The sequence below is a fragment of the Centrocercus urophasianus genome, unplaced genomic scaffold (assembly GCF_019232065.1).
Source record: "Centrocercus urophasianus isolate 14NV4802_14NV808 unplaced genomic scaffold, USGS_Curo_1.0 seq_10, whole genome shotgun sequence".
Taxonomy (NCBI): Eukaryota; Metazoa; Chordata; class Aves; order Galliformes; family Phasianidae; genus Centrocercus; species Centrocercus urophasianus.
Window position 1 is genome coordinate 89,342,157 of NW_024884142.1, and position 16,287 is coordinate 89,358,443.

The 16,287-nt window shown below is 38.9% G+C and overlaps 1 long non-coding RNA gene across 3 annotated transcripts in view; it reads left to right on the forward strand.

The window, feature by feature from the left end:
* Positions 1-16,287, forward strand: part of LOC122166288 — a 35,052-nt gene that overhangs the window by 15,819 nt on the left and 2,946 nt on the right. For all 3 annotated transcript variants that reach the window (XR_006170760.1, XR_006170759.1, XR_006170761.1), the window contains one exon: positions 3,000-3,065. This is a non-coding gene — a long non-coding RNA (uncharacterized LOC122166288). The remainder of the gene's footprint in view (positions 1-2,999; positions 3,066-16,287) is intronic.

Here is a 16,287-nt window from a genome sequence, read left to right on the forward strand (position 1 = left end):
AAAGAGAATAAATGGAAGGCTTACCCTTATGCTGGGCTCATTCACAAAACACCAGAAGGAGAGATCTCCAGACAAGATCCTTCCCCACTGGCAGCCAGCTCTTAAATAGGTCTAGGAGGGCTGAAGCCAGGCTCCACCCCTTCCAGCAGCACGGGTGAATTGCCTTCACCTGTGCTCCTGTGGCTGACACATTGCTCACCTCAGGTGATCAATCAGAGGTTCAGGCCGTGACTCAGCAGTTCCCGTACACGGGTGAACAGTTTTTGAAAAACTCACTGAATATTGAGCGTGTTGTATCCTGCATCTTATTAAAAGGCAATGGAAATTAGGCCCTTTGCCAGATCTAAAAAAGCTGAGCATTAGAAATGTTTTCGTGTGAGAACTTGAATTCTTCTTTTTGCCATGTCTTTGGAAATCACATTTGACTATTTAATGTTACTCAAGGACAAAAAGGGCAAGAAGAGCCAAAATACTACTGAGGACTGCAGTGGGGCAGGCATGCTCAACCCATAGCCCAAGGGCCATATGCTGCCTGGCATAGCTTGCACTGTGGCAGCCCCCTGCCCGGTACCATCATGCAGTGGCTCTGACTCGCAGAGTGGCCCAGCCTGGTAGCCAAGCAGCGATGTGCTATGAACCCTATCTGAGCTGAAACCAGGGCACTGGGAGGGCACTTTGAATACTAACTCAAGTTATGGCAAATAATTTCAGGCATTTTGTTATATTGCCTGAACAAATCCTATGAACAGCAAAAAATATGCAGCTGTGATTTCCATTTTGATGAAGGAATTTGGGAACTGATTTCAAGATTGCAAAAAAATCATCAATTTTTCAGTTTATTTGTGACTTCATTTTTAGTCAGAATAAATACATTACCTGTGAAATTTCAAATTGAATGTACAGAGTTGCAATCAAAAATTTGACCATGTCTTTTTACCAGATCTAAGTCCTGTCTAGCCAGAGACAAATATCCCTCACTTTGCAGTTGCACCTTATTCATGTCATTGCTTCATGGCAGTATGTACATTTGTGAACAGCTATCTTAAAGGAAAAAGCACAGGAAGAGCAAAATCTCATAAAAAATCTCAGTGGAACACCTGAGACCTCAGCAAGAGTTGCAGCCACTGACACTGAACCTGACTGATGCGTTAGTGTTGCAAAAATAGTTAAAAATCCCATTGGTTTTGTGTTTTTGTTGCTCTTTTAAAATTTGTTTTAATAAAAAATATTAAAAAGTAGGTTTTGTTACTTAAATACATTAACTATCTTGTATATTTTATGAGGGCCTCTCCAAAATCTCTTATTTTATTTTGTTGGTCCACAATGTTAGAAGCAGATTTTGAGGGATGTTTGAAGGATGACAGTGGAGGATAAACCTTCCTACCAGTATTCCATTCCATTTTGTTCCTGTGTGACAGATGGCAGCAGAGGGGCAGTCTGACACAATGGCATCTGGCATGGAAGGGTGTATAGAGCAAAGGTGTGGAATTGAGTTCTTCCATCTGGAAAAAATGGCACTCACATTCATCAAAGCTTGCTGAACATTTATGAACACCAAACAGAGGATGTGAGCACAGTGATGCAGTGGGTTATGTATTGCAACAGTGGCAACAGTGATGGCAGTCACCTCTGCTAGTGCAGTTTGTTCAGAGGGCAGCCTGCAGGCTCTTGTCCATCTGGTGAAAATGCATACCTAATGGTGGTGACTGTTGAAAAATAATGCTTTGTAGCTGAGAAATTGCTCTATTAAATGTGCTATTGTGCTCTTTGCATTGATTGAAGTCTCCATGGAAATAATTAGGAAGAATTACTTTCAGAGCAACCTTTGTAGCTGCAGCCCTAGACAGCTCCGCTTCATCCAGCATGGCCTAGGCAAGCCAAAAGGTTGGATGCTCGTGCAGTAGGATCTGAGTGGAAAAACATCTGCAGACTACTTGTGAGGCATGTTCCAGGTGTAAAATAAATGTTACTGAAAATATCTGAACATCACTATGTAATTGAGTCAGATTTGAGTGACAGATCATACAATAGAACCTATTTTAAAACAATAGAACATATTCTAAAAAAAAAGAGAACTGAAACTGATAAATTTAACCCATTTAATCCACTGTGAGATGTGTTGAACAGTCTCTTACTTTGAGCCTGCATCGCCTCAAGTGTGGAAGGGACAAGCCCCTGTTGGTATGAGAAGAATGGGTTCAAGACCCTTTTTTGCCACTCAGTACAATTTGCCCCTCCTCTAGGTGTATCTGTAGCTGTATCTGTAGCTGCAAATGGTCTGAGGATCACAGATTGAAAGCTTTTTGTAAAAATGCATAGTGGAAAAATGATACACTCCAGAAGGTTTCACTGCCATTGTATTTAAATATAATATTCATTTCAGAGTTAGTTTAGTTAACTAGCAATGATGAAGTCACTAAGCATTTTCAAAGTAGATGGCCAATATATTCTTTAAGCAAGTAGTGTGATCATCTGTGGGCAGCATCCTAATTTAATTCTGATCAATCTCAAAATACCTTAATGAGACATTCACTGGAAAAGCCTCAGTACAGAGTGACTACATTTAAATCCTAAGAAACCTATGTATTGTTTTTCATTAGCATACAAATGCCTGAAGTATCCAGAAATGCATCAATTTCCTGTAAAAACTGCACACTTTTTGTAAAACTGCATTTGCTCAATAACAACATGCTCAGCCCTTTATTTTCTGAAAAATACCAAAGAATGCTTAGTAAGGATTTCCTGCTGCTTCTCTCCTGGAAAGGGATAGCACAGTTCATTCCCTTTCATTCCATGCTATCTGATTTCCATTGTTATTAAATGAAGACGAACAGTCACAAGTTTTCTTAGTTTATGTTCTTGCACGAGCAGTGTGGGACTGGTAGTCAAAGCAAATTGACTGTAGGAAAAGTATTTGCTCTACTAAAACGCTATATGCAGATGTAATGAGAGGCATGCTGAAAATGCTAATCTTTTCCTTTTGATCTGTTTCCTTACAGATTCACTGTTATCAGTTCTACTCATTTTGCTGATGTGCACAAGTTCCTGTATGACACATTTGAGAGGTACTTAGAAATGAACAAGGGGCGGAAAGGGGAGGGGTATTGCCTTTGAATATTTGAAGAGAAATGAAAGTCAGTAATGAAAATCTGTCCTGGGCTTTCCTGCAGAAACAATAGTTGCTTAATAGATTACATGTTCTTTGGAGATACTGTTCTAACTTTTATTAATTTCTGTGCTCGAAGTATTTATCCCATACAAATGGGAATACCGAGGTACTAACCATTGTCAAACTGAGGTGAATAAATACTCTGGCAAGGTTCAACAGCATGGGCTGGCTGCTCTGCAAGAAAAGAAGCCAGGAGTTTAGCGTGAGAGCAATGCAGGCAGGAGGGGTGACCATGAGAACTTAGGATCAGAGACCAGTGATCATCAGCAGGGATGAGCCAAATCTGAGGCTGAGCCGAGAAACCCAGGCAGTGCCCAAGTCACAGAGATGTGAGCCTGGCTGCAGATGTGCAACTGTGTTAGCATAGAGGCAGGAGCTGGCAGCAAAGCCTCAGTTTAAAATCAATTACCAGGAAAAGGAGGGGCTTTCTTTGCAGGAGCTCTTATCAGTTAAAGAACTGACCTTGGATTCAGCTAGCTAAACTACTCAGTCCCCCCCCATAACAACCTTAGATGGGGAATGCAACTCTGGGCTCTAACAATCAGATTTTCTGTAGCTGAATCAAGTATATGAACCATGAAACTGTTTCACGCACTTTGCCACAAGCCCCAAATATAGATAATCAAAATAGAATCAGATTAACACACTTAGCATTTTGCTTACTGCCTTCTGCCTCAACTGCAAGATACTGAAAATAGTTTCAGTTTTCTTTGAAGTGTGCTCGAGATCCAGTTCAGAGCTGATTGAAACCAGTGGAAATGATGAATTTCCATCAGACTCCTAAACTTTGGATGAATACTGTAGGCAAGATGACATTGAAAGTTCAGAACAGTATTTTTTTAAATGAAAGATATTCTGTCTTCTTTTATTCCTGCTTTTGTTTATATGACTACACACACACAAAAAGATTCTGGTTAATATGAAATTGTGTGGAGCTTGTGTGAGCAAGTTTCTTAATGTTTTTTGTTGTTGTAGAGATGATTAATTTTTTTAAAGTTTAAAAAATACCTTCATAGAAAATGTGAAAGCCAATATAGTGATTTAAATCAGTGCTTTGGACAATAAACAAACTAGGATTATCTTCACAAGTGAGGTTGAGGTTTGGTAGAAGCATTTAATCCCTAAATGATATACTTCAACTGTGAATTGTCATCAAAGTGCTTCAAAATCACTTCTCTCTGGTCCTTCACGTGCTTGAATCTGAGTGGTTATTTCCTCTTGTGTATTCATTTTAATCTACTATTTACCATGTTTCAGGCATCCACTGTTTTTTCAGAAACTGACATTTCTGTCAAAAAAGTCTATGAAAGATTTTAAAGGTCTGGCTTTCCCTTGAAAAATTAACTTTCTGATAAGTTTTCTGCTAGCTCATGAGTCATAGCAGATCTATTCCTTCTGAACAGTAAGACTATTTAATGCTGTATGTGTTTATGATATAATGTGGAATTTTTAACTCCTTAAGCCGCTACAGCTGCAGTTCCAGTGCAGAAATATCTTACCTAGGGATAGGAGAGCTACACCTAACACCTTCCAATGTCTCTTATGCCTCACACAGGTTGTTTTTTCAGGTACACAGAATTAGATCTAAACGTATAGAAAGCTCATGTTGAAAGTACTGGGGACAAGGCTGTATGTGCATGTTAAAAGCAAAAGAAGGGCCACTGCACCATGTCTTCTAGTGGGGGAAACTCCACAAGTGAAACCGATTGCTATTGTTACGCATGTTGCAACTCCAAAGGACAATGAGTGGTTCTGTCAGGCCAAAGAAAAGAGGGCATTAGAACTGGAAGCAAGCCGGCAGAATGGTGGATAGTGGATTAGTCAGTACATGAAAACTTTATTTGGCATTCCTGCAGTCTTCAGTTTCAAAGAAGAACTGCACTGTTCCCCTGAGAGATTAAGATGCCAAGGAATGTATGTGATGCTCTTTAGTTCTGAACAATTTCATCATGTGCCCATCCAGCCTGTTTTGTTGTTATTTTTTAAATTCAGTAGTAACAAGAGCAGGGTAGCTAATGTATAGTTACTGCTCTTCTCCAGGGAAAGAGGAAAACAGAAATGGTATTCTGGTTTCCTGCTCCTCAGTAGCTATTGGTCTCCCCAGATCCCTTTTGCAACACACTGCAGCCCTTGGTTCTCTCACTTATGTTAGTCAGGAATTATCTGCTGCTTCATAAGCAATAAAAATGAAATTTTCTGTAATATCATTGATGGCAAATTATTTTAGCTGCTAAATACAAACAATTTTATAATTAATTCAGATTAATATTGGAGGTTAATTGTCAGCCAGAGGTCTTGACATTTACTTTAAAACAGTTTTACTGTTTATGTTGTCTTTGAATTAAGTTGAGCAGTCCGACCTAGGGGGGTTTGAAGCGCAGCTGTGAATAGCATTGGCATTTGAGCATGAATATCCAAATACTTGTGATACCTGAAAAGTCCCTTTGTTGTAAGTGGGACTTTTACCAGCAACATTACAGCTGAATTAGATTGCTATTAGAATATCTAAACTATATTTAGGTTATTGCTGAACTAATGCACAAAAATAAAATTTGAAAGTTCAGTAATGAACATCAAACCTAAGGTCCTTATACCTGATTAGGGCTTAAAATAAAACACTGTTGATGATCAAAAACTGAGTGACAAATATGTATGGATTCAAGTAGAGGAAAATAGAACGGGCCTTTTTCCACAGCACTGGAACAAAAGACAGACTCAACATTAGCTCTTGTGGTTATAGAGATCAGCTGTCTTTACCTGTAAAGTCACAGTCATCAGGGCAAAGTTGTATAGTGTTGTAACATTACTTATTCTCCTTATATTCAGCTTTACTCAAAGTTGTATGAGTTTGGAAAACAACTTGGAACCTGTTGTAAAGAACATTGGCAAGTATTCACTTGTAAAAACAAGATATTGGGTCAAACTTTTCATAAATAATTTCAGTTAATCTTGACTTCCGCCATGGCTGAAAGGTGAGAACAGGCAAGAGAAAGATTCAATAGAACTTTAATTCTGTTAGAGAAGCTTAAGATGCAAAGTACGATTCCAGTACATTTGACTGAAAATTAACTTCTTAATGTAAGATAGTGAATGCAATTTTCATGTTAGTAATAAGAGAATAGACTTTCTTCTCCTTTCCCCTACTTCCATCATATACATATGTATAGGAGCCCAAACCTGAAAAAAACAACTGCCTGGATCTAAGGCTGTGGCATTCTGCAGTGGACTGGAATAAGTAAAGTTGTGCTCAAAGGAGGCTTCAGAAATTGTTGTTCGAGTTTTGTAGATGATACAATAGGCAATGTGACAGTGAAGCTGGATAATAAACAGGGGAATCTACAGTCTCTTGAATAAATGAGGTCCACGCAAGCTACCTGTGATATTGTGGGATGAAACTGTAGAGCAAGAACAATCACAGAATAGCACTTCAAAATATGCAGCATCAAGTAAATAGTTGTCTTGCTTATGAACACTGATAGAGTAAGTTTACTGTCTGAGTAGAGTGAATTATTAGCAAGCAAGAGACTGTAACTGATAACAGATTGTTAGAAGAGAAAGTATTAAAGAAAGTCACTGACTGTTCATAGGGGAGAGAACTTGGTTTGGGTTATTTTTGGATTTGGCTTTCAACACCAAGACCCCATTGTATGCTGTCTGGTTATGTCTAGTTACTTTGCACAGTGTTACGCTTATGTGTCACAAGTAAGAAATAATTAAGAAACCTCTATGATGAATCTGATGAATCTAGCATCAAGTTGAGCTTTGTAGATAACTGAGTAGTTTCAACTCCTTGTAAGACTGGAAAAAGTGCAGAGCTGACTGTGGCCACTGGGAGAGGCAAGGCAGACTCTGAAAAAGTAGTGATGAATTCCAGCCCCTGGGCTGTGGAAGGTACATAATGAGACAGAGCAGCCAATAAGTGACATGTGCCCAGGGCAGCCATATTGTAGTGGCCAACTCTAAGAGACAGTAGAACATTCTTAGTCTGCTGCAGCCCAGGAAAGGGCTCTTTCCCTTCTTTGGTCACTGCAGTGATGGACAAAGTCATTCTGCCCTGCAGAAGATGATGTTGGAAGAGCTCAACATTCCTTTATTTCCCTTTTCAAATCTTTTATTAGATTTTTGGAAAAGCAAGGTGCATGGCAGTAATGGGCAAGAGCATACATGACTTTCTCTTCATGATGTAAGGGGAGGATGCTCTAACTAGGTGAGCCTGGCAGTAGACAACATGCTGGAGAGAGCAGAGTGAAGGGACTGAATGGTTTCTTCCAGAACCTATGCAAGACTGTTGGAACTGATTAAAACTGGAGTGAGCAAACTTTACTAGATTCACTTTGGGGCAATGATTGACTCTACTTCAAAGCCTATGCCAGCTTTGAAAGCAAAGCACTTGGTCTGCACAGCACTGTACCTGTACTAACACTGAACCCAAGCAAGCCCTACACGGAGCCAAATCCTAAGTCTGCAGCAGGGCGTATGTGCAATAGGTGGCACTGTTAGTTTGCAACTCAAGTGGGAGTTGCTGGTAGCTGCTGTCCAAAAATAAATAAATTTGTGTGCTGGGCTGAATAGCAAGTGAAAACTGCCACTGCCGTTCAGGGGATTGATTGACAACTATGTTTAGCTTCTTGTGAATGTTAGGTGACACATGTAGAAGCAAGCATCAAGTGATTATCTGAACTACGGATTCTGTGAACTCAATTCTATCTTCAAATACACCTATGATTCCCAAAACTCGGCGTGTGATATAGTGCAGAATTTCAGGTTTGCCTTTTTGACTTTTAAGTTCAAATCTAGCAAATGTTCACAGTTTATTCTTTCTCCTTGGTGTTTTCTTCTGTGACTTTAATGTCTTCTTATACCCCCTGTCCTTTCCTCCAGAAAGATCACATTTTTGAAGTATGCTGTGATCCTGCTTCTAAGTGACCGTATTCTATATTTTCCACTGCTGTGATTGACATAGATGACTTAGGCAGAGGAACTGTGTAGCTCCAAGTATCCACTACATTTATCAAATACTGTGCTTGATTGAAACAAGTAGATATTATGATTTCAGGACAGCTTTCCTAAGTTCTAGGAGCTGAATAAACTTCACACTGCACATTTCAGTAAGTGAAATCTCTCTATGCAGAACAGATACCCAGTGGAGACACTGTTCTAATTTTTAAAATCATGAAAGGCTTTTGACACTTGCTCTATTAATTTTCCACTAAGGACAGCGAGTCCTTAAAATAACTGTTTAGCTAACCTCTGTATGAACGGGCTCTGCTTGTTACTACTAAAATTGGAAGTACTCATTGTGCTAATGGATTTTGGCTCTTCTCTACTGCTTTACCTTTATCTTTTAAGCATAGACATTATTTGAGCATTGGTTTTCTAAGCAAAAAGATAAAAATGTGCATTTCAAATTAATCCTCCTTATCCTCTTTGCTACCCTTTCCCCTTAGAATTTCCTCTTAGAAGCTCAGAACAGCTAAGCAGCAGTATGGTGCAGGCCTGTCAGCTAAACCAACACCACTGTGAGACTTTGCCTAGTTTTTCTAGCACACCTGTTTGTAGGTACCAGCATTTTTAGCTTGATTTCTTTAAGTCTTCATTCTCAGGACTTGACTTTACTAATCGAGTTAATAAATCTAGAGACCTCTGTGAATTACAGGGAGATGTCTTGACTCAATTTTGTGCTACTATAATTTTATTATTTATAACATATAATTTTATAGATACATATAATTTTATATATATATAATTTTATTATTTATAACACATTATAATGTTACCATTAATTTCTGCACATTAAGTATTTCATCCTATTTTGATCCTCCATTCCACAAATTTGAAAGCTCAGTGTGGAGGCTTAGGGCTGCTTTGATAGACACAGTTAATCACTTCAGTGACTTGAGCCCCCTGTGTAACATATCAAGCCTTGAACACATGTACTTGCTAACTTCAGATCCTAAAATGCAAACTGAGGTAGTAGCAGCAGGCTTCGGACTAATTTCCTGACTACCTAGAAGGAGGCAAAAATCAACTGCGGCTCTAGATGCAAGGAGGTGAGCTGAACCTTGGAGCTGCGTTGTACATTTGCATGCAATTAATTCTCGTGCAATTTAAGATCTCAAAACTTCAAAAAGCAAAAAGCTTGCTCTTTTGGGACTTTCTATATTATGCTTATTCTCTCAGGATTTGCTGGGAGGGAGGAAAAAAATACTCTGGAACAACTGTAAGTATGTGTTGTTAAAAATGTGTATAACTATCCAAACATAAGACTATACATTGATTATATTTAAGAAAATGAGATAAAAATGCAGAATATTTGAATTTGCGGTTATCTCAACTTTATTTGAACATCATTCATCTGGAATCAAAAGAATTTCCAAGATTTAACACATTTGGCATCTAATTATAACTGAAATTAACATATTTCAGTAGCCCGTGGTGCACTGTAATCTTTTTTCTCAAAAACATTCAATCTGAAGGTGCTCCCAGAATTTTTCTCCCATTATAATCAGCCTTTAGTGTAAATGACGTCTTAAAGCAAAATGCTGCCTTTGCTTCTGTTGAGTCTGTTTTTTTCACTTCTGTCATGCCACTGCCAAATGGCAGTGATGTTTTACATACACAGTCAGAAGCTATTCAGTGCCTGCACCACCCATGTTTGCTGCCTAATGTATTTCAGAGTGTTGTCATTAGTCTCCTTGGTCTTGCGATATTGTTTGGCCATTAGCCAGTGCTTAGGTACTGCACCCTTGACATCCCCATGCTGATGTAAATGGTGTGGGGTAGGCCTCGTAACAGAGGAATTTATCCTGTTAGCCACGATTTTCACTACACAGCTGTCACACCTAGGAGTTGGTTCAGATCTGTCTCCAGCAGATAAAGCGTGGAGGTGACAGAGGAGTAGGTTTAGTACTTGCTGAAACTCATGAATACTTTACCAAGAACTTCCATGGATGTTACATTATAACCAAATTTCAGCCTCTCACTGAAACTCAGGCTACCTGTTCAGACGCCTGTATATGATTTAGTGATAAATCCCTTGTGATTTATAGGAGGTTCGTGCTATATAACTGGGCTTGCTAAATTTGACAGGGTCACCATCAGTAAAAATGTCCGAAATACTCTTCCGCAATTGCTGCAGCAGTTTCCACTTTTATCAGCACTTTCCTGCATGCACAAATGCTGTTTTCCTATCAGTGTCCCTTATAAACAGCAACCATTTCCTGATGATTTCTAAGGCTGTGGACCCTCCTAAATAGAGAAGCAAAAAAGCAGTTGTGGGTGTTGCATTTTGACACATGCAGATGCCAGTAATCAGTCCATGCTTCTGGGCAGGTGCTAACCAAAGCTGTGGGGCACGTCTGAAACAGGCAAAGGCCAGTGACTGACAGTTAGTTGTGTGCAGGCATTACTCACACTGACTCAAGAAATGCCTGCATAGAGAATAGTTTCAGTATAGTCTGACCAAAGTCTGTGACATAGCAGCTTCTGTCATCTGTTGTATAGATGTTAACAGAAAGTTAAGAAATTGAAAAAGCAGGGCTCTTTTGAGCAAACTGCCATGCTGACTGTTGCAAGGCAGTTGTCACTGTGTGTGAAACAGAGCAAACGAATAGTAATTTACTTGATATTCTCTGAAGGTCTAGAAGGATATTGGCTATTTTAGATGTGGAATAAACACTTTGATTTCCAAGGTAAATTAAACTATGTTCCAGCAGTGATAAATAGTTCTTTAGTCAGACACCATTTAGAAAGCCTGTGGCTTCTGTGATGTTTTCTGCCATTGATCCTTCTTCTTTTTTTTTTTTTTTTATTCCTTTCCTAGCTAGTCTGTGATAGAAGAGATCTGATGTCTGCTATTCTTTCTGGGTATAAAAATCATTTGAGATGGTTGCAGGCTAACTGCCTGAATCTGCAAGCAGGGGAAAAAATATTACTGGCATTAGATGTAGAACTGCTTGTTTTTCATCACCTTGGGTAACTACTTTTCTGTAAAAAAAGGAAAGCAGAAATAGGCCAATAAGTATCTTGTCCATTCTGAAACCTCTGCTGTGATCTCTTGCACCAAAAAAAATCACACTATTTTAGAGTGTCTTTGCCTCTCACAACCAAAGATTGTGTGGCTATTTTCTAGAATAGATTTGCTTCTGCTAGTTGGGATGCATGACAGAAACTATGTTTTTTGTTTTTTGGTTTTTTTTTGGTTTTGTTTTTTTTTGTCAGCAAATCAAACTAGGTTTGGACTAGAAACAATAAACCAGCATCTTAGAGCTATTCAGGTAGCACCTCTTCCACTAGGGAAGGTGCAGATGTGCTCTGTCCTACCATCAAAAGCCTATTTAAATAGGAAAAAATCAAAGAAGAAAAATGCTCAGAATTCACTGTGATTTTAACTTACCACATACTGCTTTACTCAGTGTGCAAGGAGCAAACAATTGATGCAGTATTATATGCGCTAGGTCTGTAGAACTTCACATTGCTGGCACTGTATACAAATCACTGCTTTACTTGCAGTGGTGAAAGCTTAGGATGATCAAGTAAAGCTTTTGAACAGAATTTTGCATTACAGTACTATATAAGATGTTTGTTAAAGGCAGACATTTTATAGAGGGAAATGAAGGTTTCTGTGGTGTGAGAACTGTTCTTTTAAAAATTCCTTTAGTGGTTGTTTGCACTCCTTTCAGACCATGCACTTAGCACTTAAAAAAGATCTATTCTGCAGCTGACAAATTTTAACAGAAATACTGTTACTAGGGCCTTCATCACTACTGATCTACACTGGTCTCAGACAATGCTGGCAGCTACTCAGCCTGGGAAGCAAGTTGGCTTCCAAGATAACAACCCCATTTCCTTAAGGGATTGTCATAATTAAGGAAGTCAGAGTGGAGTTAAGAATAACAGCGACTCACAACAGACACAAGTAGGTATGATCATGGCAAGTGGATTAAGATGGCTTATGCTGTGATATGGTGTATGGGAACTGCAGAGTCACGGCCTGAACCTCTGATTGATCACCTGAGGCGAGCCATGAGTCAGCCACAGGAGCTCAGGTGAAGGCAATTCACCTGTGCTGCTGGAAGGGGTGGAGCCTGGCTGCACCTCTCCTAGACCTATTTAAGAGCTGGCTAGCAGGGCAGAAGGATCTTGTCTGGAGATCCACTCTGCTGGTGTTTTGTGAATGAGCCCAGGATAGGGGTAAGCCTTCCATTTATTGTCTTTTGTTATCATGGTCTGCTTTGCCTAACTCTCTTGTGATCATAGCATCCTCATATTCTTTGATTGTACATATGGGAATTAGCACAGCTAACAAGCAGCTGGTGAAACACTGTGCAAAATAGCTGATTTCAGTGAGACTGTGGTGTAGTAAGATACAGTAGTCTGTTTTATTCATGCTTCCCAGCACTGTAAAACTATTGTGTGTCTTTGACCACGCAGTATTCTGACATGCATGTTTTCAGGCAGTACCACTGAAAGTACGCTATTTTCCAAATAAATTTATTATATGCTTTGTCAGATCTTTGTTTCACACTTGCTTAGGCAAAAGTATGTTACATGTAGCCCTTTGCTCATGAAAAAAAGTCTGTTTTGTGGCATGAAGGCATTTAAAACAAGAGTAAACATGATTTTTATTACTGGGATACTAATAAACCCTATCTATGTATTGGAAGTGCACGCTGCTGTGTGCAGCACACACACAGAACAAAGAAAATCCCAGCTTGAAGAGCTTAAAAGTCTTAAACACACTGGATTTGAGGTTGTCCTACTAATAATGTATTATATGTTAAGAGCCTGTATTTAAAGAAGAGCCCCTGAAGTTATGGTGCTGAGATCAGCTTGATTTCTAAAATATTCAAATATTCTGATCTGCTGCAAACCTGGCAAAACTCAGTTGAAACCAGTTATCCTATCCAGTTTGATATCACAGTAACATAAATGCTTTTTTTAATATAAAAGCTTGGTCTGAAATCGTCTGCAGCTAGACAACCTACAAAAAATCCTTTTAACAATCAGTCTTTTCTTACTAAGTTTTCAGATAGCATCTCAGTTGTCTTAGATGTTATTTATTAAACATTGTTTAATTAAAATTGATTAACTCATTTGGGACCTGAATCAGTCACCCTTAATATTGCTGACATTTTTTTATCAACTTCATTAGCTACTAGATCTAGTTCTGAAGCCTTTTGGAAACCACCAGTAAGAATATACTCAGGAAAAGCAACTGAGCTGTCATTTGTTCAGCTACCTGGAGGCTGCAAATGTTCCAAGGTGTCCTGGTTTCAGTCAAAACAGTGTTAATAGAGCGCAGATGGTTGGTTTGACTGTGGCTGTAAGCAAATGAAAGTACTTGATAGTCTTTCCTGAAAATAGTGGGCATTAAGTCTACTTTCTTTGCTGGCAAGTGGCGTGTCTCAGAAGAGACACGCAGATGGCATCACCCAACACACTGAGGAATCCTCAGAGAGGCCAAGGACCAAATATTCATGAAGAAGTAATTGCCTTCCTGGCAAGCAGCAGTGTTCCATCAGGGTGTAACTGATTGCCAGAAGGTGGGAAAGGTTGGTGTTCCTGTCTGAAGTTGTTCTGTGCAACTGGCAGTTTGTGAGACACTAACAGGGTGAATGTTCATTGCATTTTCTGAACACAGGGTTCAGGCTGAAGTGATATTGCCAAATCCTTTGACAGCTCAGGCAAAGATTTAAGGACTGCAGATAGAGGATAGCTTGCAAGTTAAAACAGCCCAGCTGTAAATTAGAAAGGGGCTGCAATAGATATGCCTAAATTGAATACTTTCTACTCTTAAGGTAGGACACCTTCTGTCTCAGGCAGCAACAGCTGTTGCCTATAGTATCAATCTCAAATGTGGTGACTAGTGGGCAGAGAAGCACAAAGAAGCTCAGTTACATTTTTAACCCATTCCTGTTAACAGGATAGTAAATGGACAAGCAGCTTTTTGTTGTCCTCATGTTTCTCACTTAAGTAGTGTGCACAGTATATGGGAATGCAAGATAAAGAGGAGAATTTCTAGGGACTCAGTCTGAATTAGAACACAGAAGAATTTGGGTAGTTCTTGTACTCAGATTCTCAGATATTCGTTCTTGCATGCTCTCCTGCTCCTTGGTAACACCGTAGAAACAAAATGAACTTTGGGTTTGCACCATTTTCCTCTTAAATTCCACTGCTTGCTATTCTTTTAGAATATTGACAAAAATTACTTATAACAGAGTGGTCATAAATTCTATCTGGAAATATGGTCATGGAGATTTTTGTGCACCTGGCTTGGGAGTGTTCTGGCTACTGCAACAGCCTGGGGATGTTTGTTAGGTAATCATGTCCTGCAATGAAAGTGAAACAACAGGATGATGGTGAGGGGGAAGTGGGACATTTTAAAATAATTGAAGGTTTTGGAGGGAAGCTGTGCTTACAGTATCATTTAAAGTGCCTTGACTTTTTTCCTGAAATTTGTGAGGTGCTGAACTGCAGTGGCAAAGATGACAAGAGCCTTCTGTCACGCTGTGTGCTTTTCCTTACAGCTAGGGTATGAGTTCTAAAGAATTATTATTGTAAGCAGGACCAGAAATAGGAGCTGAGTCAGGAAATCTTCCTCAAGGTTTATTAAACCTGGAGTATTTGTCTCCTTTACCTCTTTTCCATTGCGTTGTCTGGTTTATTTAATCCCAACTGCAATTTCCTTCTGAGTTGTGTATTTGTGTGGCTACTAGAGATCTTCATTCTTGAAAAATAAGAACAATAGATACAGTGGAAAGGAAGTTCTTCAAAAAGACAGAGCTGGAGGTGGGACTCAATCTCACAACTTAAGAGACTGACCAAACTTTCTACCTCAGTCACAACTTGATCCTTATTTTCTCTTGGGCAATTCATTTAATTCACTTGATCCTTTTCATAAACATAGGCACAATACTCTTCCACATGCAAGCTGTAATTTAAAGTCCTGGAAGGCTCTTAAGCTGAGCTATGTTGCTATCTGATATCTAAGTACTACTGAGATGTAAATTCAGAATTATGTTATTATTCATTAACCATAATTTTTTACATTTTGTCCAAACCAAATAAGTGTCAATTTAACTTGTGTTGCACATGACCTTTCTGTAATTCATATTGTATTAAAGAAACAACTTGTATTGCAGAACTAACTGCATGCAAAGATAGTGGAGAATAAAGATACGTATTTTACAGTCTATTAATTCTGCACCATCTTAGAGAGAGCAGGATACTTAGTGGATTACTTAGGCTAATAACTTCTCTAGGCTACTCAAGGTCATATATAATGGATGATGTACCTTTCTGTGTACATACGCATTATGAATGGCTTTTGGGCACTTGTGATCAGGTCTAGGAATTGTGCCAATTTACTGTTGAAAAGAAAGATGGTATTTAGCATTTGCATGCTAAATTTTATACTTTTACACTTTTCAAGGGGAATTTTAACTAATTAACCCTTATGCATCTACAGAGTACAAGTGTTATCACAGATGTGACATACAGTTACAAGAAGATCAGTGATTTTTTTCTAAGTTAGAACCAAAGCCAGAATTAAACCTCAAATTGCTCACTCAGTCTTGTGATCAGTTTATTAGGACGTGTTACTCCATTATCCCCAACAACAGAGAGTTCCTAAAGTAAGGACTAGGTTAGTAGAATCCAAGAGTTTTGATCTATTTATGGGCTTGAGAGTCCAGATACAATGTCTTTATAGGATGAGCAAGTAAATATAAATTGGAAGTATTCTATCATCAAGTCTTTCTGGGAACATCTTGGTATTGCTAGCAAGGGTCCACAGCTGCTGGGTGTTATCTGCTTTTGTTGCTTGTAAGTTTACCCCACTTAATTGCCTTTTATACTAACTAAACACATATATGGCAAGGAATTGCAGGTGATTAAGCAGAAAGTTGGAGGCCACACTGAATGTTACAGAAAGGAGGCACTGAAGATTATGAAGTGTTTTTCTTTTGCTAAAAATTTGTGAATTGTCATTGGCTGGGCTGAGGAATATCTTCTGAAAGTTTGGTTTGCTAATTACCTTTGAATGTAGAAATGCTCTTTATAAAGTCAGTTATGGAAAAAAAGAAGTTAGAAAGTTCTGGTTTCAATGGACAGACTTA